Here is a 27,242-nt window from a genome sequence, read left to right as displayed (position 1 = left end):
GGAAGGGAAGGGAAGGGAAGGGAAGGGAAGGGAAGGGAAGGGAAGGGAAGGGAAGGGAAGAAGAGAAAAACAGTCTCCATAGGCAAGATGGAAAGCAAGGGGAGTTGTAAGAAATTAGAGAATAAAGGTTATTGTGTTATGTCTGGGAGACTGAGAGGGTGGTTGGGGAAGTTTAATTTGCTTTTCCTCTAGCTTTTAAATTAGATAGCCTTTTTATATTCTTTAGGAGAATACACTACACTTTTGAACTTTCTTTTTAATTATTCTTGATTTCTGGTCTCATTCTGGCTTTCCATTGTACCATGAATCTGCCCAGCTTTCAACTAGATTAGGGGTGTCGAACTCAATCAGAGAAGGGGCCAAAATCTAAAATCCAGCCTAAATCACGGGCCGAATGGTTTACTGAACAGTCATAAACTGACAATGTTAACCAGAAATGTGAATTTCAAATGAGTGGAACAATCTTTTCCTTAACAGTGCTGTTAACCAACTCACATGCTATCAAGCAAAACAGTAATATTGGTATCAAGCAAAACAGTAATATTGGAATGTACCTAAAATGCTCATTGTTTTGTTTTCTGGCTAGATGTCTGACACCGTTTTCCCCGGATCAATGAGTCAATGTTCGGTTTTATTTCTTGGGCTGTAGCAACCCGCAAAACAGCATGGAGGTTGTCATCGGTAATGCGTGATCTGTGCTTGTTTTTGTTCAGATTCATTATTGAAAACATCTGTTCACAAAGATAGGTGCTCCCGAACATGGATAGAATACGGGCAGCATGAAGTCGGAGCTCTGGCATTGAGTCAGGGGGCAGTAGAGGGTAGAAGTCCTCAATTTCAACATCCTGAAACCTTGATTTCAGGCCACTGTCAGACTGAAGCTCGATTATCTCCATCTGAAGGTGATGGGGCACATTGTTGACATCAACTGTAAAAGGATTGGCAAAGATGTCAAAGCCTGAGTGCTGTGTTCTAAAGTCAGAGAAGCGCTGCTCAAATTCACTTAGTAAATGGCTAACTTTGGTAGCCAGCCGACTGCAAGGAAAAGTACCAGAAATAGTGGTTGAGATACTCAAACAAACGGGAAAGTGGGCAAGATTGTCCTGTTCCAGTTGGGACTTCCATAGTTGAAGTTTACGCTGGAATGCTGTGATCATGTCAGACATCTTCGTGATGACTTGTTTGCGTCCCTGCAGCTTCAGATTCAGTTGGGCGAGATGCTCGCATATGTCACACATCATAGCAAAATCACATAGCCAGGCGGGATCCGACAGTTCAGGCAAGGGCTTTCCTTTACTTTCCATGAAAAGAGCAATTTGTTCTCTGAGCTCAAAAAATCTTTTGAGGACTGCGCTCTTGCTCAGCCATCTTACTTCTGTGTGGTATGGCACGTCTCCATGCTCTGCACCCACCTCCTGTAAAAACTGCTGGAACTGGCGATGATTCAGGCCACGTGCCCGTATAAAGTTAATTGTTTTAATGACTGTGGTCATTATGTCATTCATGTCCAGAACTTTTCCACACATAGCCTCTTGGTGGATAATGCAGTGATAAGTAATCAAGGGTGTGTGGCAGTGACTTTTTTGCATTCTTTCCTTCATTAGTCCAACCAAGCCTTTCTTTTCTCTGCACATTGAAGGTGCGCCATCGGTAGTTAGCCCCACCAACTTTTCCCAGGGTAATTTAAAATTATTTATAGATTTCTCCACAGCCTCAAATATATCTCTACCAGTTGTCGTCCCATGCATGGCAGCTACATCCAAAAGTTCCTCAGTGACAGAGAGGTCGGTCTTCGTAGCACGTATAAAGATGGACAGCTGCGCTGTATCAGTGTTGTCTGTGCTTTCATCGATAGCAAGTGAAAAAGCGAGATAACTGCATTCCTGTTCGGCCAGCTGTGATGATAGATTTCCTGAGAGTTCTTGAACTCTATCTGCAATGGTGTTTCTTGACAAACTGACATTTTGAAAACTCTGTATCTGGTCTGGGCATACTTGCTCACACACTTTTAGCATGCATTGCTTCAAAAAAGCACCCTCTGAAAAACACCTTGAAGTACGGGCAATTTCTTCAGCCACTATAAAGCTTGCTTTCACTGCAGCATCATTTTTCACTGTAGCCTTTGTAAACATTTGCTGCTGTGATTGTAGTTTGCCTTTTAGTTCTTTAACAATTTTATGCTTTTCTTCCAAAGTATATTTGCCATACTTAACATTATGTTGGGTGTCAAAATGACGACGTATATTGTACTCTTTCATCACCGACACTGTCTCATAACACAATATACACACTGGTTTGCCCTCTCTAAGCACAAACATGTATTCATTTTCCCATTTGTCATTAAATTGTCTGCCTTCACCGTCAACTTTTCTTTTCCTGGACATTTTGGGATCAATATTGGCAGGAAAAGATGTAGTTTATTGGAAATCTGCGTTAGAAGGAAAAAGTTGAAAACTGCACAGGGATAGCTTGATTTGGCAGATGGAGTAGAGAAAAAAAAAAAAGTCAGTCAATAAATGCCTGGCTGGGTACAGATAGCAGATTCTGTTGTGATTTTTATGCCTGCACTTTATGCCAGGAACTGGCAGCTTCTGCTATGTATTTTTTATGCCCGCACACTCACTCTCTCCTCTGCTCTGCCACCCGCACAACCACATCGGATGCCGGACTATAGGTCACACCTCCTGAATCTCGCGTGACTTGTTATCTATGCACATGCGTAATAGATAGCAAGTACGGCGGCCGGCGAGGCGGCCAGCGAGATCACAAGCCTCCTATGTCACCGCGCGTCATTGTGATGGAACACAGCGGAGTGCAGTGATGACAGCGCGGTGCGGGCCACATTGCAAGGCCTGGCGGGCCGGATTTGGCCCACGGGCCTTGTGTTTAACATGTGTGAACTAGATTGTCACTTAATCAAGCTTGTGGAGCTTAATTGAAAAGACCAGATAAGATTTGCTGATTATATAAGAAGAGATCTAGGCTTATGGTGCTCATGTCTTCCCTTCTGTTCTCTCAGTTTATTAGGTGTAGTATATTTGACCCTAAAAAGCTTGATTTCACCTAGAAAGCCACACTGGAGTCAAATTTGCCACTGGAAATTGGGATCCATGAACTGCTCAGCGTCTAGGAAGCCATGCCACCTAGCCTACCCTTTTGCTGCCATGGGGTCCCATGGAGCCTTGTTACTTAATGTGCAAGTCCATGGACACACGCATTGACACTGCTTGGGAATGTGTTAGAAATGCAGTGTCCAAGCCTCTTCCGGAGGCCTGCTGAATGAATTCGAATTTTACCAACACACTCAAGTAATGCATGTGCACACCGAAGTCTGCCAACTCTCCCTCAGCAGTTCACATGTCATCTTTTATAACTTCCTTCTTTAAATTGATCTCCCTTTCTTCCTAGCCTGTTCAGGCTGCTATAACACAATGCCGCAGACCAGGTGGCTTATGAACAACTGAATTTTATTCTCACAGCTCTGGAGGCTGGAAGGGTGAGATGAGGCTGCAGCACAGTTGGGTGAGGCCCTCTTCTGGGTGACAGACTTCTTCTTGTGTCTGAGAGGGCAGGGCGGGGCTAGGATGAGTTCCCGACTCCACCCCACAGGGTTCCCGACTCACCCAACCAATCAGGGTTAGCCGAGGCAGTGACATCACCACCGACCGGAGTAAAACCCCTGGACTGGGCGAAATTCGCTCTCTCTTCCGCCATGCTGCCGGCGTGAGTGGGACAGAGCCCATGCTAGCATGGAAAAGGCTCTTTTGTTTATTGCATAGGACTCGGCTCCCTGGTGGTCCTTGGGGATCACGAAGTCTGGGTGTAACAGTGTCCTCCCATAAGGAAAAGGGAAAAGGAGCTCTAATTCCAGTCCTTCCTTCAAGACCTAACCACCTCCCAAGGCCCCATCGCCTAATACATCACTTTGGGGGTTAGGTTTCAACATATGAATTGGTGGGGGGCACATTTAGACCATAGCACCCCCCAAAGCTCCCTCCTCCCCAAACCTGACCTAGGCACACCCACACATGGGCACGGTTAATTTTTTGCCTGTTTTTCTACAAATATCTTCTAGGCCAGACCTCCCAATGTGCCTCAAGAGAGAGTCATTTTGAACAGATGCCAAATACAATGTTTTGCAGAGGTAGAGCAAAAATCCTGACTTATCTATTCTAATTGTGCTGGAGGGCAGAGGGATGGTGCCTTTTTCAGGCTTTGCTTATTTAATTATAAAGCCATTTATGCCATTGCCCTTCCAGCACATCTGACTTTGAGTTTTTAATCTAAACATAAAATATTTCACTACTATCTAATGTGGACCCTTGTGGCTTTTCATATTCAATGTCTAGTTTGGTTTAAATGATTCTGATAGTAGGGTCTTTTTTTTCTTTTTTTTCTTTTTTTAAGACACAGAGAAAAAATGATGGGTTTTACCTTATGACTCAGAAATTCCACTCCTAGGCTTACACTCAAAAATGAAAACATGGATCTACACAAAAACCTTGTGCATGTATGTTCATAATGGCATTGTTCATAACAGCACCCAAATAGAAACCATTCAAATGTCCATCAATTGATGAATGGATAAATTAAATGAGATGAATCCATACAATGGAATGTTATTTAGCCATAAAAATTAATAGAAATTACTGATATAAGGTATGGCATGGATGAACCTCAAAAACATTATGCTAAGTAAAGTAAGCCAGAGACTAAAGGATACACACTGTATAATTCTATTTATGTTAAATATCTAGAATAGGCAAATCCATAGAGATACAAAGTAGATTAGCGTCTGTCAGGGGCTGGTGGGGAGGGAGGAGTATTGGACAGTGACTGCCAATGGGTACAAGATTTCTTTCAGGGGTGTTCACAAATTGACTACGGCAATGATTGCACAATTCAATGAATTACTACAAAACACTGAACTGTATACTTTATTTATTTTTTTAAATATATATTTTATTAGTTTCATAGAGGAAGGGAGAGGAAGAGAGAGATAGAAACATCAATAATGAGAGAGAACCATTGATTGCTGCCTCAGGCATGTCCCTCACAAGCCTGCAACCTGGGCATGTGCCCTTGACCAAATCAAGCCCAAGACCTTTCAGGCTGCAGGCTGATGCTCTGTCCACTGAGCCAAACTGGCTAGAGCTGAACTGGACACTTTAAAAGGATGAATTTTACACTATGTGAATGGTGTCACAATAAAACTGTTTTAAAAAGTGACGGCAACGATGGAGAGCAGCTCCAGGTGAAGTGGAAGTCTGCTGGAGGGTTGTAAGCAGCCCCTGTCAGGGACGTGGAGGATGCAGCCCTCCTCGCCATCAGCTCTCACCTCACAGGCTCCAGCAGGGGCGGCTGAACCCGAGGTTGCTAGCTCCCCACCTGGCAGAAATGAAGGTGTTCTTGGTGTAACTCCCTTCTTCCTGACTCAGGCAGGTGTTTCTGACACTGATCACATCCCCCTCTCCCAAATGAACCTCACTTAGCTTTTCACTGAGTCACATGGCAGAATACAGGTGTTTAATGCTATAATAATAAAGAAGCTAATTCTTACTGGAAGTCTGCTATTAAGTCTCCTCTGTTCTGAGTTTAGCTGAAGCCCCTGTGGGAGGGAGTAGACCCCAAGGCCACGCCGCTTCTCCATGAGTAAACAACTCTACAGTGGGAGGAAGATGGGGGCTATGTAATATGTATAGTGCAAACTGAAATGCAGGGTCCCTTGCTCATAAGTAATTAAAAATTCCATAATAGTGCCAGCAGTGCACACACAGGCCTCCTGAGTGTGAGACCCTGTGTGGTTGCATAAGCCACACACAGGGAGCTGGCTCTCTGGGCAGATAGTGAGGTGGGAGGGGGAGAGGGAAGGGGTCCCATTCTTCTGAGCTTAAAACTGAATGTGTGACCTTTATTGGACACGCTGCATCTTGTTAATCAAAGCTACTTCAATACGGCATATTACTAGGGAGAGCCTGGAGGTAATAGTATGAAGTATAATCTGATTTTTAAGGAACGCTCCCCATATTTTATTAAAATAGCATTTCAAGGGCCTTTATTGGTAAATTATTCTATTTTACCTCCCAACATTATTTTGATGTTAAGAAAAACTAAATTTTAACATCCATGGTACAAACAGGGAACTTGTCACACAAATCCCTTCGGGAGGTATCCGAAGGTAAGGGAGCGCCCCAAGAGGCAGTGTTTTGCATTTCTGCCACCTCTTTCTCTGTAAGCAATGGCATCCCTGATGGTCTGATTGAGAAACCATACTAATTCATAATACTGACATATGATGTAGTAGTAATAGTGACAATAATAAACATGTGATTAAATGTTTACAAATACCAGGCACCTTGATAATCCCTTTTTATATTTTATAGTATTTGATTTTTACACCAAAATTATTTGTGCACTGAAAGAAAAGTACTTGTCTGTGTCAAATTGTGTGTGTGTGTGTGTGTGTGTGTGTGTGTGTGTGTTGGCAGAGTGCAAGCCTAAATTAACTTCAGTTAGCAGTAATTTTAATCCATATATTTCATGTAAACAGTTCCCCAAAATGCCCAAAGTTGACCATCGATTATATTGTGAACCTAAAGTGACCTCCTGCTTCAGAGAGGCAGCACAGCCTGATGGTGATGAATGTGAACTCGGAGTCAGAATGCCGGCTTATTCACAAGGCTTGCGTTTCACTGGCTGTGTGACCTTGAGCAAGTCAATTACCCTGTCTGTGACCTGGTTTTTGTCCTTATAAAATGGAAATTATAATAGTTCTAAACATACAGTTATTTTGAGGACCAAATGAGTATATATCCAAAGTAGTGTATGAAGCCATTTTTAACTGTTGCTGTTACATAAAAAAATCAGATCACATCACAGGTTATCAGTTGAGATTGCCCACCAGCATTGTTCCCAGGCACACAGCATGTTTTGATAGTTGGCTAAATTATACTTAAATACAATGCATGATGGTTATATAAGAAGCAAGATAACAACCATTGGGGCAGAAAGAATGGGGCTGCAAAGGCTGACGCCTGGACCAGGAGGAGCAGGTAAAGAGCAGTGCCAAGCTCTTCTGAACTGTGTGAAGCAGCATCTGGCTCAGTCATGATTCCGATGACAGTTAGCTTCGAACTGTGGCTCCCGGTCAGGCCAGCCAGGAACACAGGCCCAAACTAAATCAGAAAGCGGAGTTCTAGAGAGGCAGATAACCATCCTGCAAAGCTTTCTCTGGGGAGTAGGACTCAGCCACAGAGTTTGGGTGAGGGGAAAATCATCTCATCGCACAGGAGAGGAAAGGTCATCGAGAGCAAGGCAGATCCTTAAAGCTCCGAGGGACTGGAAATAGCAGGACTCCAGGCTCCTGGGGCCAAGCTGCTGGGCAGGAGGTAGGCTGGAACTTGGAGAAATCTGATTGCAGGCCTCGCTGCAGAGACGCCAGTCGGTCTGGATCTGATTAGTGGAGGAAGAGCGATGTCAGGAATCCTGCCAGTGTGGCTGGGCCTGGTCTGCAGGGGTGATGTGAATCTAGGTGTGCAACTCCTGCAGCAGAATGAGGGGATGCCTGTGGACATACCTTCAGTCTCCATCTGGATTGTCAGAAGTGGGACCAAGAGGGAAACCACAAAGAGAGACCCAATGGTTCAGCGGTGAGAAAATGGGGACCCAGAAGAAAAAGATGGAGGCAGCACGGTCAGTCCAGCCTCTCCCGTCACCTGTGCCCACCTGACCTCTAGCTCCCAGGCAGACCCTTGTGACCCTCTGAGCCCTGTGTGCTGTGGTGGCTCCCGGACAAGAATGACATGTCCATTCTTCTCCACTAAGAACGGCACTTGCCTTCAAGGGCAACCTGAGATTCTACACACGTTACGTGCTCACCTTCCATAAGGGAGCCCTGCTGAGTGTCTGGCAGTGGCGTAGAAAGGCTGCAGGGAAGAGAGGAAGTGGTGGCTCCACAACTGATGACAAATACTCTTGAATTTTATCTTGGAAACTTCTTTGTCTTTTCATAAAACCCAAAGTAAAAGCACACATTGGGGAATGTGACTCAGTCCCTCCCCATCTTCACATTTGCTTTGCAGTCTGTAGGCTGTCTTCATGATACTCTTTCTACACTTGAAGCTAGAAGTTAATTTTACCCTAAGACTGCTTATAGGAAAATATCGGGAAGAATTGGAAGAGTACAATGGGAAACAAATGTAATTTGCTTTGGACCTGAATCTTCAAAAGGGCCTTACATCAGGCACATAGTAGGAACTCTAAAATCCTTGCTAATGGGTGGCTAGAGAAAATAATTCTTGTTAATATTCTGAGTTTGTAGTGGGCTGTCTAATGTCTAAGGGCTCTGTTTAACAAGAGAAGAATCAGTGTATCAGGGTAATACATTTACATAATAAGGTTTTAAAATGCTTAGTACATCTTTAAGCTGAAATTACATTTTCCTTGGATACTGTGTCATCGTGCCCACACTTCAACACAAATCTAAACAAAGAAAGAGGCAGAGGGACAAAGGTTCAAGACCCTGACTGACCTAGGATAGAATCAGGGGAGTGGGAACCCTTGGTAAGGCACATCTGAGGCATATAACTATAAATACTTTAAAAAAAAAATATATATATATATATATATATATATATATATATATATATATTGATTTCATAGAGGAAGGGAGAGGGAGAGAGAGAGAGAAATATCAATGATGAGAAGGAATCATTGATCCACTGCGTCCTGCATGCCTCCTCCTGGGGATCGAGCCTGAAACCCTGACATGTGCCAATGGCCGGAATTGAACCTGGGATACTTCAGATGCTCTCTCCTCTGAGCCAAACCAGCTAGGGCTGTAAATGTATGTTTTTAATTCCCCCAGTTGCTTAGACAGTTTGTCCACATGGATCATGCCAATCTAGGTAAAGCTCATACCCCACACCACAAAGGCAGGCCATGCTGAGCCCATCTATTAACATCTCAGTGACAAAACAAAAAGAAACTGCAGCTTCCTGGCAGCTTTCTGAACTGAAACACTGAAACCCCCCTAGTGGTCCTCTGGCCTGATGGTTGTGTCCTGTGCACCAAAAGGTTGACTGTTTGATTCTGGGTTAGGGCACATGCCCAGTTGCAGGCTCAATCCCAGGTAGGGGGTGTGAAGAAAGCAACTAATTGATATTTCATGCTCACATTGATGTTTCTCTCTCTCTCTCTCTTCCATTCTCTCTAAAAATCAATGAATAATTCATAAACAAAACAAAACCTGCCTATGGGCAACAACTGAAGTTGGGGAATGGCTGGGAGCGATCTGAGTGTGATGCTTTGTGAGCAAGTTTTAGCAGCCTGATTCTCAACAGTAGAATGTGCTAAAATGCCCATGCCTGAGGTTTCCCTCAAAGGGTCAAACCGGAGGTCACAAAGAATAACTTTCAGGAAAGTTAAATAACTTCTGCAATATCAGTAATTTAACCTTCTAGCCTCAGAGCTAGCCATGAACATTTGGGGTTCAAAAAAGTGATGACATAAAGAAAAACACACATATTGTTTTTAATGAACAATAGTCAGCCTGGGGTGGGTATCTGTCAGTCAATAAGTTGGAAATGATACTGGCTCCCAAGCTCCAAGTGAAAGATTTGAGAATTTTATGAGATGTGGAGATTCTACTTGACGTATAATTAAACCAGGGTATGAGTTGAAATCTGTTGTTTAAATTCAGCTGTTCTTTCTTTTGCTGATGCTCATAATTATGGTCCTAATGGTTTCTGGGTGTGCTTTTTTCACCCCCTACTGTGCATTATATTGGCATGTTCCATTACTGTCAGAAGTGAGGGCTTTGAGTTAGCCCACATCATTGCCCTCCATACATGCTGCTAAGAGTTTAGGAGTTACAGAGAAATAAACTATTCATGATTTTTCTCTAATTCTTTTTTTTTTTTTAACATATGCTCTAATGTAGCCTGTTTTCTTAGGGATAATAGTTAAGAATCGTTTTTGTGTTCCAGAAGGGTAATGATGCACCATAATAAATGACTCCAATGTCTCCCATGAAATTACTAAATCATTGACAGTAGAGATATCTGTGCCTGAGAATATATAATGTGTTAATTAATCTAGTCAATAAATACCTACTAATTAAGAGAGGCATAATGAAATTGCCATGTTTGAAATCCCTAGATACTTCTGTGCAAAACCAGAATATATAAACATCATCTTAAATGCTCATCAGCAACCCCAAACACCCACATATGTGAAGCCAAGGTGAACAGAGTTACATCAGTGAACAAAAATAGCCACGACAAAAAGTTTATAAAAACTGCTTGTAGAAGTAGGATAGCTATGCCAAAGAACAGCCCAAATTCCTTGAGCTAGGTGATTTCAGGTGGAATCATCTGGACTTCTGCTGGGAAAATCCCAGCTGATACCAGCAGTCACATTTTCATCAACCTTTTTTTCTTTTTTTCCAGCAACAGCAGCCATTGGTCATGCCTATTAGTCAATGACATCAGGCTTGGCCAGAGTTACTGGCCTGGAAATTCCTCTCTTGTACAATACACAGCAAGCACCCATATGCCTTGGAATGTGGTTTGAAGAAGACCATTGACCTTCTACTCTCTTGTTACCCTTCAAACTTACAGTTCCTTGTTTCTCTCTCCAAAACACTCAGAATGAATCAGTATATTCCCATATGCAAGTGAACCCTGAGGTTTAGGCAGCACAATCACATAGTAGTCTTATAAAATAGAAACAGACCCCACACATTTCCAGCTGACAGTACTTTGACAGTTGTCTTCTGAAGACAGTCCACATTAGGATCACTTGTAGTTGGACTTTGACAACCAGCTGTGGATGGAAGTGGCTTACAAACTTACTCTAAATCTGATTTCTTGAGGAACAGTATTAATTTTATCTATATCTTAAGCAGGAATCCTTTAGTTGCATAAATGGAATTTTACTTATTAAGGTAGGTTATGTCTACCATGAAATTTCATTGACAACAGCCTCTCCCAGGAGTTAGAAGGTGAAGGTCAACAATGGAGAGGCTGCTTCTCTCTCTTTAAATGGACCCCATGGTCTTTGGCTTCTTCTCTGCTCTTCTCTTTTCAGATTGAGAAGCTTCTCTGCTTCCCTTACCCTTCAGCTTGCATGAGATTTTGCTTGGCCCCCAAATTCACATAACTTCAGTCCATATTTCCTCCATTATATAATTCTAGTCTCCTCAAACTGTGTCTGTGGACCAATTTGTTAAATTGTTACCACTCCATAAAAGAAAAAGTGCAGAAATTGAGGACAAATGTTTAGAAATTTTCATAGCAATTTGATCTCACCCAGCCATCCGAGTGCATGATGGGAGGACTTAACCTTTTGCATAGGATAGATACCAGTGTGAGTGTTACTAAATTCTGGCAGTGAGTTGCAGGAGACCACATTATATGCAGTAAGACTATGTTACATGTTTAAGGTTATTTTGTCAACTATAAACCAAACATGTATAAAATTCAGAATTCATTTCACTAACCAAATATTTTTAAAATTTAATTGTAATTTTATAGGTTATGTTTTTAGATCTGACCACTGAATGAAACTGAAGATTAATTTTGAAAATACAATATATTATCATCTATTTCATTTTGGATAGAAGTTAATATCCTGAGTTTGTGGAAATTCTTTTAAAATATCTTCTTTCATTCCCATCAACCTACTTCTGTAAGGTTGGCTTCTCTGGGTGCTGTTAAATGAAACACAGAGGCATTTTAAATACAAATTATCTTATGTAAGTAGAATAATAATCAATACAACCTGGATTAGATTTGTTAACGCGCAAGAAGTAAACTCATTAAAAACTTTAAATATTGATATACATAGTGTGCATTCAAAACAGGTATGCACTATGGAGAATCACTATTAAAATCATAAATTTTGTTTAGCTTTGTTTTTGGGATAACTAAAAGTTACAAGTGTAATAGTGACTCTCAATATTAATTGCCCTTTATGTATACCTCCAATGAACAATGTGCATAATTTTGTAATTCTTTCCTTTATTTTCATAGCTTATGTTGGTTCTGTTTACATTTATTGAAAAGTAATTTTATGTCAACTAAACCTCATATAAAAATTTGGGTCTTATAGTTTGTATATCATTTTTTTCAATTTAATATTTTGGTAATTCACTTTTATTGTATTTTACAACAACATTGGTGCATGGCACTTTGAAAAATAATGAAAACAATGTGATCCTTCCCAATAAGTGACCTGAAAGGCACTTCTCTCAGTCCCCTTAGACATTAATTCAAGATCCATAGAGTGGACGTATTAACTCACGTTAGGTCATGTGTTCAGCACTGGCCCAGAGAGTTGTGTGAGGTAGGGGAAACAGAAGTTATCACATTGACACTGGGCTTCCCTGTCCATAGGCTGGTATTGACTTGAAGGTCAAGTTCGTAGCCATATTCTTGCTCTGCTTCATTAACATCACCCTCTCACAATTCATAATTTAATATGATAAAACAAAATTACCAATGGCCTGACAGCCAATTTCAGCACTAAGTTCCCTGTAGGCCTTCTCTTGCCTTGATCACTGGGAAGAATATCTATACTCCACAAAGAGAAAAGGTAAGCTCATGTCAACTGAAAGAAGAAATGGTGTAAGGATTCTCTGGAGATAGTCAGAGAGTGCAGCACAGGTGCTTAGAGCACTTAATATGTATATATGCTTTTCTCCTCTGCCATACATTCTTATTGAGGATAGGTCTCAATAAGAAGGGACAGTGCTCAAAAAGCAAGTAAATCATTTAGGAAACATGCATTGAATGCCTATTATGTACAGGCTCTGTGCTACATTCTGCATTTTTTTTTTAATTATCTTGCTTCCTTCAAGGAGCTCAAAACAACACAATATAATGAGTGTGTAAGGTAGACACAGATATGCACCACCTAGATTCCTCATCAGGAAATGGCATTGCCCAGCTATCGACTACAAAGGTCTTTCTTGCCCAAACTCACACCCTTCTGGGCACCCATATCCATTGATTGGGTCAGGCAGATTATAAAGGTCTATGTCCCAATAGTGGACACTCTGATGGGTAATACCTTCTCCAGAGATTTCCACTGGGTTGTCTTAAGATTTCTCAGATCTCCATCACAGCTATATGTCTTCCTCCATCTTCCACTCACAAATGCTGGCCCTAAATAAATACCTTGTACCCAAAACTCTGCATTAGTGTCTGCTTCCAGACACCCAAGCTTACCCGGAGCCATCTTAGTTTCTCATATGAGACATGTGAGTCCAGAGCAAGAAAACTAACTGAGATGTGAGCCAGGGTGCTCAGAAAAGACTGTCCAGGGAAATAAATATAAAACTGGGGCAGGAAGCAGAGCAAGGTGGCCATGTTCTCATCCGGGTGCAGGAAATGGATTATGCAAAAATAAGAAGGCACACTATTAGCATAGTGGGCTCTTGTCACTCAACCATCACATCCTCCAGAAGAGCTTGTCTCAGCTCAACCATCACACCCTCCAGCTTTCTCTGGTCTTTCAATTTATAGTAGCCACCCTATTCCTGCCTAAGCCACTTCCACATTTCATAGAAATGTTAAGAAATGCATCTAGAATTGTAGTCAGGGAGCGCGCCAGAAAGGAGTAAGTCAGGACTTAATTTGGAAAGCCACAGAAAGACTTTGGGAGATGGGAAGTGCACTTCCTGTACCACCTGAGTTGTGTCTTCAACATGTTCTTGGCAGCTGCTTGAAGACATTAATGAAGTGGGATACGATGGTGACAGGAAGATCAGTTCAGAGGCTTTTGCAGTGATACTGATTTAAAAGATAGAGCCCAAAGGAAGGTGTGACAGACCATGTGAAGCAATGGTTCTCAAACATGAAAGTGTATTTGAATCACCAGCGGATCTTGTTAGAATTCTGATGCAGGAGGCTTGGGTAGGAGTCAAGTCTCTGCAATTCCAATAGCCTCCCAATGGTGATAATGCTACTTGTCTACAGGGACATTAAGAATCTTTTTTGGAAGTCATTAACCAGCAGGGAAAGTGTACCTACCTAATATGGAGAGGACTACAGATGTTCATAATTCTGTAAAGCATAACCACAGTCTCTCATGCCAAATGACTAGGATACATATGCATAGGTCTTCGATGCATAAAGAGTTGGAAGCACAGTAGTCAAAGAGATAGCTCTCTCATCCCAAATGATCATAAACCTCTCCAAGTATGATATTTGGGTATGTGGTTCATTTAACTATGGCTTCATGATGCCTGCTATTGACCAGGAATTAGATCATTTAGCTACAAATGAATTGAGTCAGCTTTTGGCTTCTGCTAGAGCCCTAGATTCATCATATTTTCAGCTGTTGTTAGCTCCTGGAAAATGTGGTTTTCACAGGAAATACCCCACATCTAGCCAAATTCTTCTCTTGGTTAATATTATGCAATATTATTGTTAAAGGCAATTATCAAATGCACCTTCAATGGCCATTTTAGATGGGTGCATATGAGCACTTAATTATCCATTGAAGTCAGTTACAAAACACACTTTTATTATGGCTACACATGAATACATGCATACCAGCCTCAAGCAGCATTGCTTATTTTTAGACTAAATGGTTGGTTTTTTTTTCTCCTTCTTCCCTCGCCTCCTCCTGCCCCCATATCCATTAGATATTTGTCACCCAGCTGATTATGAAATTCTTTGCACTTATCATTGAACCTCAGTTATTTTGAAACTAGTGGCCTGATGCATGAAATTCATGCAAGGGTAGGCCCTTGCAGCCCTGGCTGCCTCAGCCCTCAAAGCCAGCCCAGCTGCTGCCTCGGCCCTCACAGGCCCAGCTTCATCTGGAAAGTCATCTGGACAATTGTCATTCTGCTGTTCAGTCTAATTAGCATATTAGCTCTTTATTATATAGGATTGATTTTTCTTCTTGTTTCTTTAAATCTGATTGAAGAAAACTTGGAAAAGCTTCAAATTCTTACTAAATTTAATCTGCTATTACGAGAGGCCTAGTGCACAAATTTGTGCATGAGTGAGGTCTGACTGGCTTGCCCCAATGGGGGCCCAGAAGGCTGGGCTGGAGTGGAGGAGGGGCATCGCCGATTGGCTGGCTGGCCCTGACCCTAAGCAGGGTGTTGGGGACTGATTGGTCTGGCCAGAAGGAGGGGCTATGGGTGGTTGACCAGCTGGTCCCTCTGCTGATCAGGGTATTGAGGGCCAATTAGGGACTGGATCAGGCTGGTTGACTGCTGCAGTGCGTGTCATAGCCACAGGTCATTCTGGTCATTTAGTGGGTCCAGTAGCTGGGCTTTTATATATATATAGATGCATATTGATATATTGCTGTCAAATAAAATGAACATTACCTTTCTATATTGATCACCAATAAAATGAAATGGTGCTTTAAAAATACTTCATTCTCACACATGATCATGTGTTCACATGCACATACATTGTTATAGTAGAATTTAGATACACACACACACACACACACACACACACACACAAAATAAGATATTTAAAACTGAAGGGATGCCCTACCTGGTTTGGCTCAGTGGATAGAGTTATAGACCTGCAGACTGAAGGGTCCCAGGTTTGATTCCGGCCAAGGGCACATGTCTGCCTTGTGAGCTTGATCCCCAGTAGGGGGCATGCAGGAGGCAGCCAATCAATGATTCTCTCTCATCATTGATGTTTCTATATCTCTCTCCCTCTCCCTTCCTCTCTGAAATCAATAAAGAAATATATTTTAAAAATAAAAATAAAAAACAAGGAGTTTGGGGAGTGGGTCAATATATTTACATGCAACTACTCAGTTATCTATTGGTTCTTATTCTTTAGTTGTCTCTTCAGGAAAATTAAAAAGTACTGTGTTGTTATTCTCAGTTCACATGGCAACATACAATCTGAAAGAAGAAATACTGTGATGTGCCACAGGGACCGGCAATTTCACACAGGGAGGAGGGACAGGAAATATTAATTATAAGGTTGTGATTCAATTTGGAAGACTCTAGGGGTGTTGTCTAAATTTAGAATGGATGTGTCATAGAGTGTTAGTAAATGTGCCTCTCACTGCTAGTCATTTCTGCTTGTATCCTGAACTCGTTTTAATTAAGATTGAACCTTGTGAACTGGGCAACATATAATATTGTCGCAAGAGCAAACTGAGCGAAAAAAAATCACAGAATTTTAGAATGAAATGGGAAATTCTACAGAGAGCCCATAGCCATTTCTGAGGCAAAAATAATGGTACAAGCAGATTAATGTATATGAAACTGCATTGAAAGGTATACAGTATGATACACCTAGGGGATTATTACTATTACCATTTAAAAGAATGCTGCAAGAGGCGGAGAGGCCCCTTAGTGGGAAAATTGGGGATCTGCAGGTTGGGAAAGTAAGCAAGGGTACATCTTTGGCAGAGGACACAGTGCCAATATGGAGCACGAACAGCAGCCAAGTAAGCCCGAGAACGTACCCGCTGCGGGGTGTCTTCAGGCGCACCATTGGGTGCAATAAGCCACTGGAGCTCAGCCACGCTGTGGTTATCACCAGGGGGCTTTTCATTCCCACAACATACTTCCAGCAGACCCATGAGCAGAGCCCCGAATGCTATGACATTATTGCACAGTCACCCGGTACTTGCACACTAATCAGGGATGGGTCCAGTAAGGAGTTCATAAAACAGAGCTCCAAGGCCCCTCGCTCTCATGCACCCTGTGGTGCTGCAGTTGCTGGAGGAGCAGAGGGTCCTGAATGACCAGAGCTTCAGGCATTTGTTGTGAATCTTTTCCTCCCTCTGCGTAAGTATGCACACCCACCCCAATGTTTATATTTAAAACAAAAATGAGGCATCGGACTTGGTTTCTTTCCTTTTGGTTACATATTTCAGTATAACAGGAAGTTTAGTATAAGCTGACCTGTCTCAGAAACTCTAAAATGCCCACAAGCCCAATTTATTCATCAGTCACCAAATCCTTATTGAAGCAGAAATGACACTCAATAGACCATCTAGAATGGTCTAGATCTTGCTCACAGCACCCAGTACCTCAGCCCTCTGGCATCGTTGAGAGGTGTGCTCAATCAAAGCTTATTAGTTTTCCCTCCCTTTCTCTTCACACATTAAACATTTACCTGTTTGCTAAGTCCTGCTTTTGGGATTTTGTAGATATTTATGAGTTGTTTCATGAAAACTCTTAAAGATAGGTATTAGCCCCAGCTAGGGAGACTCAGTTAGTTGCAGCAGCATTCTGTACACCTAAAGGTGGTAGTCAGGGTGCATACAGGAGGCAACTGATGGATATTCTCTCTCATATCAATGTTTCTCTCTTTCTCTCCCCATGTTCTCTCTCTCTAAAGTCTATGAAAATCTATTCTCAAGTGAGAACTTTTCTAAAAGGATTGGAGCTAATACCACCCCCACTTTAGCTGGTGAGTGGTTTGGTCTTGATTCAAGACAGTAGTCTTCCTTCAGAGCCAGACCTGAATCCCTGGCTACACTGCCTCTGTGAATCAAAGCCCCTCACAACCTCCTGCCAGGGTCCTTTCTCCAGCAGACCTATGAGCAGAGCAGGGCATGCATGTTCTGATCCATCTATCAAGTGAACGGTTCTTAACAAGAGGCAGTTTTTCACACATCAGACATTCGGCATGTTGGAGACATTGATGATAGTCATGGTTGGGGAGGTGCTACTGGCACCTACTGGGTAGAGGTCAGGTATGCTGCTAAATGTCCTAAAGGGCACAGAGCAGCCTCCACAACCCAGAATTCCCCAGCCCCAAATATCAATAGCATCACTGCTGAGAAACCCTGTGTTCAATCAATAGCAAATAATCCAACTCAAGCGCATATCCCTCTTTAGTGTTTCCCTATTTCTTTCCAGATCAAATTGACAAGCTTTGGACTTGAAATCTCTGCCTTTCATAAGATGTCTTTTCCTATGTGTACACTTTTATTGTTTCAGTTCTGCCACCACTATCTTTGTCCCAACATAGCCTATGGTAGTTCCACCGAACAAAAGACAGGAAACATGGGCCTTGCTCCTGGCTCTATCACGAATTGCCTTTGTAACCACGGGCACATCACAGTCTGCGAGGCCTCCATCTCCTCACCTGTGAAACAGTGGGGTTGGCCCCCTTCCAGCAGGGCCACTTGCTCCACAGGAGGAGGCATTCCCAGAAAGAAGGCCCATCTCTCTGGCTGGCACTTTGCTGATAACCAGGTTTGCTGCCAGAGCAACAAGTGACAGAAGTGCAACAAGGGCAGAGACTAGACTGTGGGCAGGAAGGAAGACAAGAGAGCAAGATCCACAGGGAGGAGGAGGAGGAGTGGAGACAGCAAGACAAACAATTTCACAGTGTAGGTCACCAGCAAAGAAAGAACAAGGAGAATAGAAATTATGGGCGCTCCTTCTCACCAAGTGTCAGACACCCACCTACATCAGCTCATGTACCTCAAGATTGTCAGTGGACTCTGAATAGAGCCTCCACGTCAACTTCTGACCACTCCCCAAGCAATGAAGAACTTCTCTTTTCTCCTCTGCCCCTCTGCCTTCCTGGCACCTTTCCTTCTTGAGAGCCTAGATAATACTCTACTTACTGGGGTTTGTTTGTTTGTCGTGAGTAAGTGAAACAATCTCAAATGCTCAGAAAATTTGCAAGAACAGTACACGAATGTTTTGTTTTTTTTTTCTGAATCATTGAAGAGGAAGTTGTTAACATGTTGCCCTAGCACTCCTGAATGCTTTGATGTATAATTCCTAAAGCAAGAACCTTCTGTCACGTAACTCAATGCAATCATTAAAACTGAAAGTAACAGAGATGCTGGTACCATCTAATCCTCAGATCCATTCAAGTCTCACCAGCTGTCACAATAATGTCCTTGATAGCAAAATTAACAGTCTGAAATCACATGTTTCCTTTACTCATCATGTCTCTTTAGTGTCCTTTAATTTGAAAGCTTTTCTCAGTCTTTCATAACCTGGACGTTTTTTAATTACCGACAAGTTATTTTGTAGACCATCCCTCAATTTGGGGTTGTCAGATGATTCATCATGATTAAATTCCAATTACAAATCTTTGGCAGGAATGCCACTTAAGTGATGCTGTGTTCTTTTCACTGCAACCCCTTAGGTGGCACATGACTTCAATCTGTCCCATTGCTGGTGATGTAACTTTGATCAGTTGATTAAGGTGGTGTCTTCATCTTCTTCACTGTAAAAAACCCTTTTTGCCTTTGTATTTAACAAGTATTTTAAAGGGAGGTACTTTGAGACTTGATAAATGTTCCATTCCTCATCAATTTTCCATCTATTTATTTAATAATTGATATCATCATGGACACATAGATGCCTGTTCTATTCAGTGACTTATAATACATTACAATTGTTACGTATTTTGTTGCTCAAACTCTCTGATTTGTTCAATAAGAGCTCCTTCAGGCTAGTTTCTGCATCCATTTGACATGTGCCCATCATTCATCCGACATGTCCTTGCTTTCTGGTGCAGTGCAGTGGTCCAGGATTACTAGTCTTTTCTCTGCCCCATATCTGGGACATCTTCATGGACCCTTTTGAGTGGAGAATGGCAGTTAGTTACCAAGATCTGTCATTTAATGTGTTTATTGCTATTGGGTGTCCCTGCTCCCCGACTCCATGGATAGAGCTAGAGAATATATGCATGCCGCATATACATTTAGGTCTGTATTTGTTTCTCTGTTTTTCTATCCCTCTGTCTATGTACCATAGGTATCTATAACCTACCAAAAACTATGATTTCACATCAACATTTCCAATTCCCATCTAATAACATAGGGTTTATTCTAGTTTTCATATTTGTAACTCTTTTTTCTGACAGTAAAAAACTTGCTCCCACTATCTTTAAAATGCTTACTTATTTTCTCAATCCCTCTGTATATATGCACTCAACATCCTGTTGCTGCTAGATTTACTATCCCATTGCTGCTATCCTTTAAAAAATAATAAAATTTTCAATTGCACTCTACATTCCAATATGATATTGTGTTAGTTTTAGGTATACAGCACAGAAGTTAGACAATCATATATGTACACAATGCTTCCCCTAATATTTCCAGTGCCCAACTGATAAATGCCCTCTTTATCCCATTCAGGCTAATAGCCCTTCACACAGCCCTGCACTCACACAGATACCATCCTCCTTTACTCATGCATCAACCACCCCACATCAGGCCACTGCCAAAGCTGATCCCCAACTCTGCACTGGCTCCTCCCATCCCAGCCACACATGCAGAGGGACATTGTCCCCACCCTGCTTAGGCTCCACTACCCTCTGCCACACGTCTCCCTAAGAGTGCCTTCCTCACCAGGCTGAGACTCTGATACCCCTGGCCAGGCATCTCCCTGCAAGAACACACTCCTTGCCCTACTGTGGCTTCTGACTGCCACTGCCACCACCCTCCCATTGGATGCCTTGCTCATCCCAGCTGGGCTTTAATGGCCCCCAACAGGTTGTCCTTCTTCCCCAAGGATGTCTATCTTGCTCTACCCACATACTGCTTTTGGATTGAATTGTTCAGGAAAGGAAGAGAGAAAACACAGAAAAAGTGAGAGAGGAAGGAAATCACTGCTTTTTAATTTTATTTTGTTTAGAAGGTTTTTGTACACTTTCTTAGGTCAGTCAATGTTTGTGTGAAAAACAGCACAGCACTCCAGGTACTTTAAGCAGGACGGTATTTACTTCAGGTAATTGGATGCTTATTTGTTCATTAGAGGGGGAAGCAGCAGGTTCTCGGCTGAGCTCTGGAATGACTTCTGGAAAAAAGCAGGACAGAGGCTGCTGTGAAGCCACACCGGCTGGAGCCCGAAGCTGCAGCCCCTCCACAGCAGCTTCTGGACACGTGGAAACCAATAAAGGACCTAAAAATTTAGCCACGTGTCAGGCAATCAATCTAAGACAGGGGATGCTTCCATCACTGTGTCTTGACAGCCAGAACGCTGGAGAATAAATTCCAGAAAATGCTGCAGGAAAAACTACAAACTTTCTAACCAGTGGCAACAAGCAGAAGCCAATCCGTGTCTCTCATTTTTGTTTTCTAAAAGTGCAGTTCATTGGAGGAAGTGAATTCATCAGGACTCAAGTTCGAGAAGGTTCTGGCAGATGTTTATGGTTCTCAGAGATGGGTTTTGTTTTTTCTTTCTTAGAGTTTGTCTCTTAGATTTCCAATTTATTCAAATAAAAGGAGGGTGAAGTGGAGATTGAGTGGCCAATTCCAGCAGTTCCCCTCTCCCTTGCTTTCTCTTTCCATTATGCTTTCCAGCTATTTGTCATATCAGGGACCTATGTTTTGCAGAAAGCCTAATAAAATTATTAGCATTTTAATATGCAAGCTATTAAAATCTTTTAATGAATGGTCCAAATATATACATGATCAATTCTTAAGTCAATATTATATTTTCTGTTAAAGTCAAGCAAAACATTTCCTTAAGAGAAACTTCAAATACTGAAAATTAGTGGGTTAGTCTGTGGCCATCCCCTTTTTGCTCGCAAACCTGGAAGTCCCCAACCCACCTGGCCTCCTAATACATCTCCCAGTTAGTCTTTAGATCCCAGTTCTTTTTTACCATCACTTTTCCTTTTCTTTCATTTCCCCTCCACTCCCAGACTTTTTTCATTGTTCCCCCTCACACATATGAGCAAGATTTTACTTTATTGCTTTTTCTCCACCTTTTACGACTCATTATTGGCACCAAAACAGGTCCATTTACCTTTACCATGTGGTGATTGTCTATGCCTTAGACTCTAAGGCAATTGTCAAGTGAGTTGTTACCCACAACATTCAGTCAAGGGCTTGTTGGGGTGGAAGATGCTGCCAGTGTCCAGGCCAACACCCTTAGGTTCTGCAGGCCTTGGAGTGTGTTTCCTCTCCCAGGAGCCAGCTTCCGCATCTCTTTGCTGAAGGCATGGAGAGTGAAAGCCTTGATCTCTCCCTGAGTTTCTTACAATGACCACGGATGGGGAGGAACTCAGCTTTCTGATTAGGTGACTCTGAAGTATGACTTCCAAAGCAGTCCTCCAAGACTAAGCCATAGTTTCCTTCCATTCAACTTTACATAAAATTCCTCACGCTTGCTTTGCCTCTTTCCTGTCCCACGCACACTTTCCTACTGCCCTGTCTTTTCTTGAAAACACTAATTCTCAGGGGCTGATTTGAGGGAACTCAATCTGAGACACATGGAGATATTAAATCCATTCTTTTAGTTCCTTTCCAAAGAGGGCATTTTGTAAGCTTTATGCTTACATCTGCTAATGCCTCTTCTAACAATATAAACCCATTTAATTGTTAGCATTTATATTTGGAGGGTTTTTTTTCCCATTGAAACTACTATCAACACTTGGAAAACAACAAGAGAGGCTAACAAGATTCTCAATTTACACATAATTTTCTAAAAAATAAATAAATAAATAAATAAATAAATAAATAATAATAAATAAATCTTGTTTTCTGACTCGCTATTAAAGGTGAAAAACTTTCAACTTCTCTAGAAAAAAAATAGTGATACAAAGTGAAACCAAGAAGGAATGCATTTCTTAATTATCCAACTAGAAAAAAAAATTTGAAAATTATCTTATTCAATCTTGGCAAAGGTGTGGTGAGATGTATTCACATACTGCTTATGGGAGTATAAATTGGTATGGCCCTCCGGAAAAACAATTTGTCAAAATATATCAAGAGTCTTAGAAGCGTTCCAGCCCTTTGGTGCAGTTTACACACCTTCCAGCATCTATCTCAAGGGAAATAATTTGAAATTTTGGATAAATATTTATGCACAAAGATGCTTATCATCCCACATTGGAAATAAGCTCAAGAAAGTGCAGTGATTAAATAAATAAATAAATGAATAGTTATTTGATGGAAGACTTTTATATAGTTGTTAAAAGATAAAAGGAATGTTTAATATCATATGCTTTTAAAATTATGTCAGTAAGTTGTGTATGCCACCTAGAAATAATGTTTCAACAATGCAAAACTTTTTCTTAAGGAAAAAAACTAGGAAGGAAATATAGCAAAATCCAAAATGAAAATAGCACATTGTTTCTGTCTGAGAGGAAGTGCAGATTCTGGATGGCTTTTTCCTTTTTTTTTTTTTTTTTTTTTCTCTTCCTTATTTCATCTCAACATCTTCTGCTCTAGGCATATATTCATTTTCTAAATAAAAAAAACATTATTTAAATCATCACAAGCTTTACCCTCTGAGTTTTCCAGGAAACAAACCCTTGAACCAGGCTTGATTACATATTTTTTTCTTTATCCACATCATACTAGTTTTAAGGTCTAATTTAAGAGGACGCTTTCTTGTAACAATTAATCAGAAAGCAGGTGATACTCTATTTTAAGCTCAAAGGAAACATGCTAGACACCACTCTGGTTACACAGCTCTTTGTATACGAGTCTCTCTTTGGCTCTTGCTTCCTTATACAATAATCTGGAACAAAAGTTCAGGGAAGTTTAAAAGTATTCCTCCCCTCTTAGTGCCTATCCTGTCACAAAAACCATAGGAAGTGTTGTGGAAGTCATGCAACCCACTGACAATAGCCTACGGACCTTCAAATCTGCCAAAAAGGAAATGAGGGAGGCAAGCCAAAAAGCAGGAAAAAGAAAGGTCCAGTAATAAAACAATACATATGGAAAAAGACAAATAGGTAAAATAATCTGACCCCTATTTCCATTATGGGGCTTATTAAATTTTCTTATGATGAATGAACATTGTAAGAACATTTACGGTTTGTTCCTATTTAACACTTACTAATCATCAATTAAACTGTCTCTGCATATAATGGAAAACAGACTTTTCTGTATTATAATTTCCAGGCTTCTAATCAAAATAAGTCCCCTGGTCCCAAACCTTCCTAAGCCACCTAGAGAAAGCATTAAATAGTACAATACAGACCTTAAAATTTACACTAACAATTTCTATCTCTTTTCAATTTTATATTCGTTGGAAATATACTCTGATTCTCTTGGTGGGTAAAAACAGTTGACTTGAAAGGCTTTAGACATGATAATAGATACAGTGTGCCATCAATGATTGAGAGGCAAGAGGACAATACGCGAGGAAATAGCCATCAGATACACTTGGGTCCTGAGACGCTCAAGGGGGAGAGATGCCTAAAAGAGAGAGGATTAGGGAAAAGGATGAGATAAACCCAAGAAAATGAGCTGCGGTGGGTGGCCGGGAAGACTGCAGCTGGCGTTTAAGAGTGGCCAAGAGAGAGAAGAGGAGAAAAAGTACTGAAGAGGATCTTGAGCGATTGAGGGGGCCTTGGGAGGGAAGTGTGTTCAAAAGGTCCTGGGAAGTAATCCAAGGAACCATGCACTGGTTTAACAAGGCCCCAGCGGTTGCTAAGAGCATGGATTTGGCATGAAGTCCAGGGCTGGGCTTGGAACCCTATAGAAGAGAACAAGTCATTCCAGTGAAGGCCAGTGTTAAGAATCAGTTGTCTGACCCAGAGGAGAGGACGAGAGAGAGAGAGATGGGGGGGGGGGTGTTTCCTCTTGTGCTCAGTTTTTAAAATGGATATAATCTGAACCTGCCTGAGCGAGCAGACGGGGCCCATGTGGTTTGCTTTTCTCCAGGAGCCTTTGGTGTCCAATATTTCCACGGCCCCTTCGCTTTGGGAGCATTGCTGAATGATAGGTGATGCAGGATAAAAAGTAGAAGTGATAGTGATGTTTCCGGGAACTCTGAAGCTCTACACCACAGAGAGTGATGAGCTTTCTGATGCAACATCCTGGGAAGGTGCCCAGAAGTTGTATAAATTATCGCTTTCAGCCACGCTGTGTGAGCAGGCAGGAAGGGGCCCCAAGTGAACTGGGGTGTGATGATGCTCAGTGCTACATGGGCTTCCTTTCCCAGGCCACTCTGGCAGTGTTGTCTATAAGCTGGAAAATGTTTCCTGATGGGTATACAAACCAAGACTTTATTCATCTGATTACAATAAGAGCAGAAAAAAACACACAATCTGTATCCTTGAGTGGTTCCTGTTGGAGAGTGCCTACCTCTTTTTTCACAGAGACCTGCACCCCAGAGAGGGAAGCGGAACCTAGAGCTGTGAGCAGCCCAGTACCCACCTTCAGCTCCATACTGGTTTTCTCAATTTTAGCATATTTATTTATTTATTATTTATTTTATATATTTTATTGATTTTTTACAGAGAGGAAGGGAGAGGGATAGAGAGCTAGAAACATTGATGAGAGAGAAACATTGACCAGCTGCCTCCTGCACATCCCCACTGGGGATATGCCTGCAACCAATATGCATGCCCTTGACCAGAATCAAACCCGGGATCTTTCAGTCCGCAGGCCAATGCTCTATCCACTGAGCCAAACTAATACTGGCTCAATGTTAGCATATTTGTCCTTGGTTGGATCCCTTAATAATTTTTGTTCTTTCTCCATCAATGAGAATTAAGAACATTTGCTCCAGGGACAAGGAGGAGGCAGAAATTCATTCAAGCCTTTGCAACTAAGGTGTAACTCTTGGAGCTCAATGTGTGGTGTGTCAAATTGGGGGGAGGGGAGGTGTCAAGCTGTGCCAAGATGAAAAGATATAGGCCCTAGCAGATCCGTGAATAGAGTAAGAAAACACAGAACTTGAGATTCTTCTATTTTTACCTGGCAGTCAGGTAATTCATCTTGGGACAAATGCCTGGGATAGGCCTAGGACTCTCCTCAGAAATCTCATGTGTAGCTTCCTATTATCGTTATCTACTAGGGTCCCGGCACATGAAATTAGTGCACTGGGGGCAGGAGGATCCCTCAGCCCAGCCTGCCCCCTCTCACAGACTGGGAGACCTCAGGGGATGTCCTACTGACAGCTTAGGCCAGCTCCCTGGGAGTGGGCCTAAGCCACAGTGGCCTCCCCCTATGGGAGGTGACTGGCTGATCAGGGGAAGGCGCCAGCCCCATCATCCTGCTGCTGCAGCCACTGCCAGCCATCACAGCCACCAAGGTGTTTTCATTAACACGGACTCCAATCCCTTCACCATGAAAAAAATGACATTTTCAAGATGTGGCTTTCATAGGAAATGACTTTTCTTTCTTTCTTTCTTTCTTTCTTTCTTTCTTTCTTTCTTTCTTTCTTTCTTTCTTTCTATCAATATGTTTCCATTGATTTTTAGAGAGTGTGGAAGAGAGAGGGAGAGATAGAAAGAAACATCAGTGTGAGAGGGACACTTTCATTGGTTGCTTCCTGCATGAGCCCTGACCTGGGCCCCGGCCAGGGAGGATCCTGCCACCTAGGTACATGCCCTTGATCAGAATTGAACTCAGATGCTGCAGTCGGCAAGCTGAAGCTCTATCCACTGAATGAAACTGGCTAGGGCAGGCAGTTTTAGTCCCTCTAGCAGTGGACCTTCGTTTTTTTTTTTTTTTCTCCAGGAGTGTGGTGGAAAAACCCTAGATCACCTTCTTGGATTCTTATTACCCAAGTTACTAAGAACACTGCAAGTGGCATACAGGGAGCTTAGCCAATGAGTGGTCAGAAAAGGTGTTTAAGCTCGAACTGGTTTGTCTCAGTGGATAGAGCATCAGACTGCAGACTGAAGGGTCCCAGGTTTGATTCCTGTTAAGGGGCATGTACCTTGGTTGGGGGCACATCCCCAGTGGGGAGAGTGTAGGAGGCAGCAGATCAATGTTTCTCTCTCATCGATGTTTCTGACAGTCTATCCCTTTCCCCTCTTCTCTGTAAAAAATCAATAAAATATATTTTTTAAAAAGGAAAAGAAAAGAAAAGGTATTCCTCTGCAGCCCATGTGCAGAGGATTCCCCACACTGTGTCCATTGGGCTAGGGGGGTGTCCCCAGCTGCCAGGGGAAGGCTCCCAAGCCCAGCGACCGCACATGTGCTGTGTCTGCCAGGCTTGGGGGGTGTGGACCCGGGCCACTTGGCACCCCCAGCTGCTCATCCAGGACCTGGGCCACTTGGTGCTGGTGCCCATAGGCCACTCAGGGCCTACACATGGGCCTACAGGCTCAAAGCAGTCTGGGTCTCGAGGATGTTCCTGGAACTCAGGCCACTGGGCTCCTGTGTATGCAAATTAACCCACCCTCTTTGTTGGGTTAATTTGCATACTCACTCCTGATTGGCTAGTGGGCATTGTGGAGGTACAGACAATTTGCATCTTTCTCTTTTATCAGAGTAGATTAGAGAGGCAAACAGGTTGAGGGTGCCTTGCTAAGAAGACTGGCTGTGGGATCAACTTTGCATGGGGAATCTGGAAA

General features: G+C 42.2%; 1 pseudogene; it reads left to right on the top strand.

Annotated features, from left to right (window-relative positions):
- The first annotated feature begins 16,320 nt into the window (after positions 1 to 16,320).
- The window catches only part of LOC118715415, a 37,342-nt pseudogene continuing 26,420 nt past the window's right edge, over positions 16,321 to 27,242 (top strand).

The sequence above is a fragment of the Pipistrellus kuhlii genome, unplaced genomic scaffold, assembly GCF_014108245.1.
Source record: "Pipistrellus kuhlii isolate mPipKuh1 unplaced genomic scaffold, mPipKuh1.p scaffold_m20_p_1, whole genome shotgun sequence".
Classification (NCBI taxonomy): Eukaryota; Metazoa; Chordata; class Mammalia; order Chiroptera; family Vespertilionidae; genus Pipistrellus; species Pipistrellus kuhlii.
Note: the sequence above shows the minus strand (reverse complement) of the source record. Positions and strands in the feature narration are given on the sequence as shown.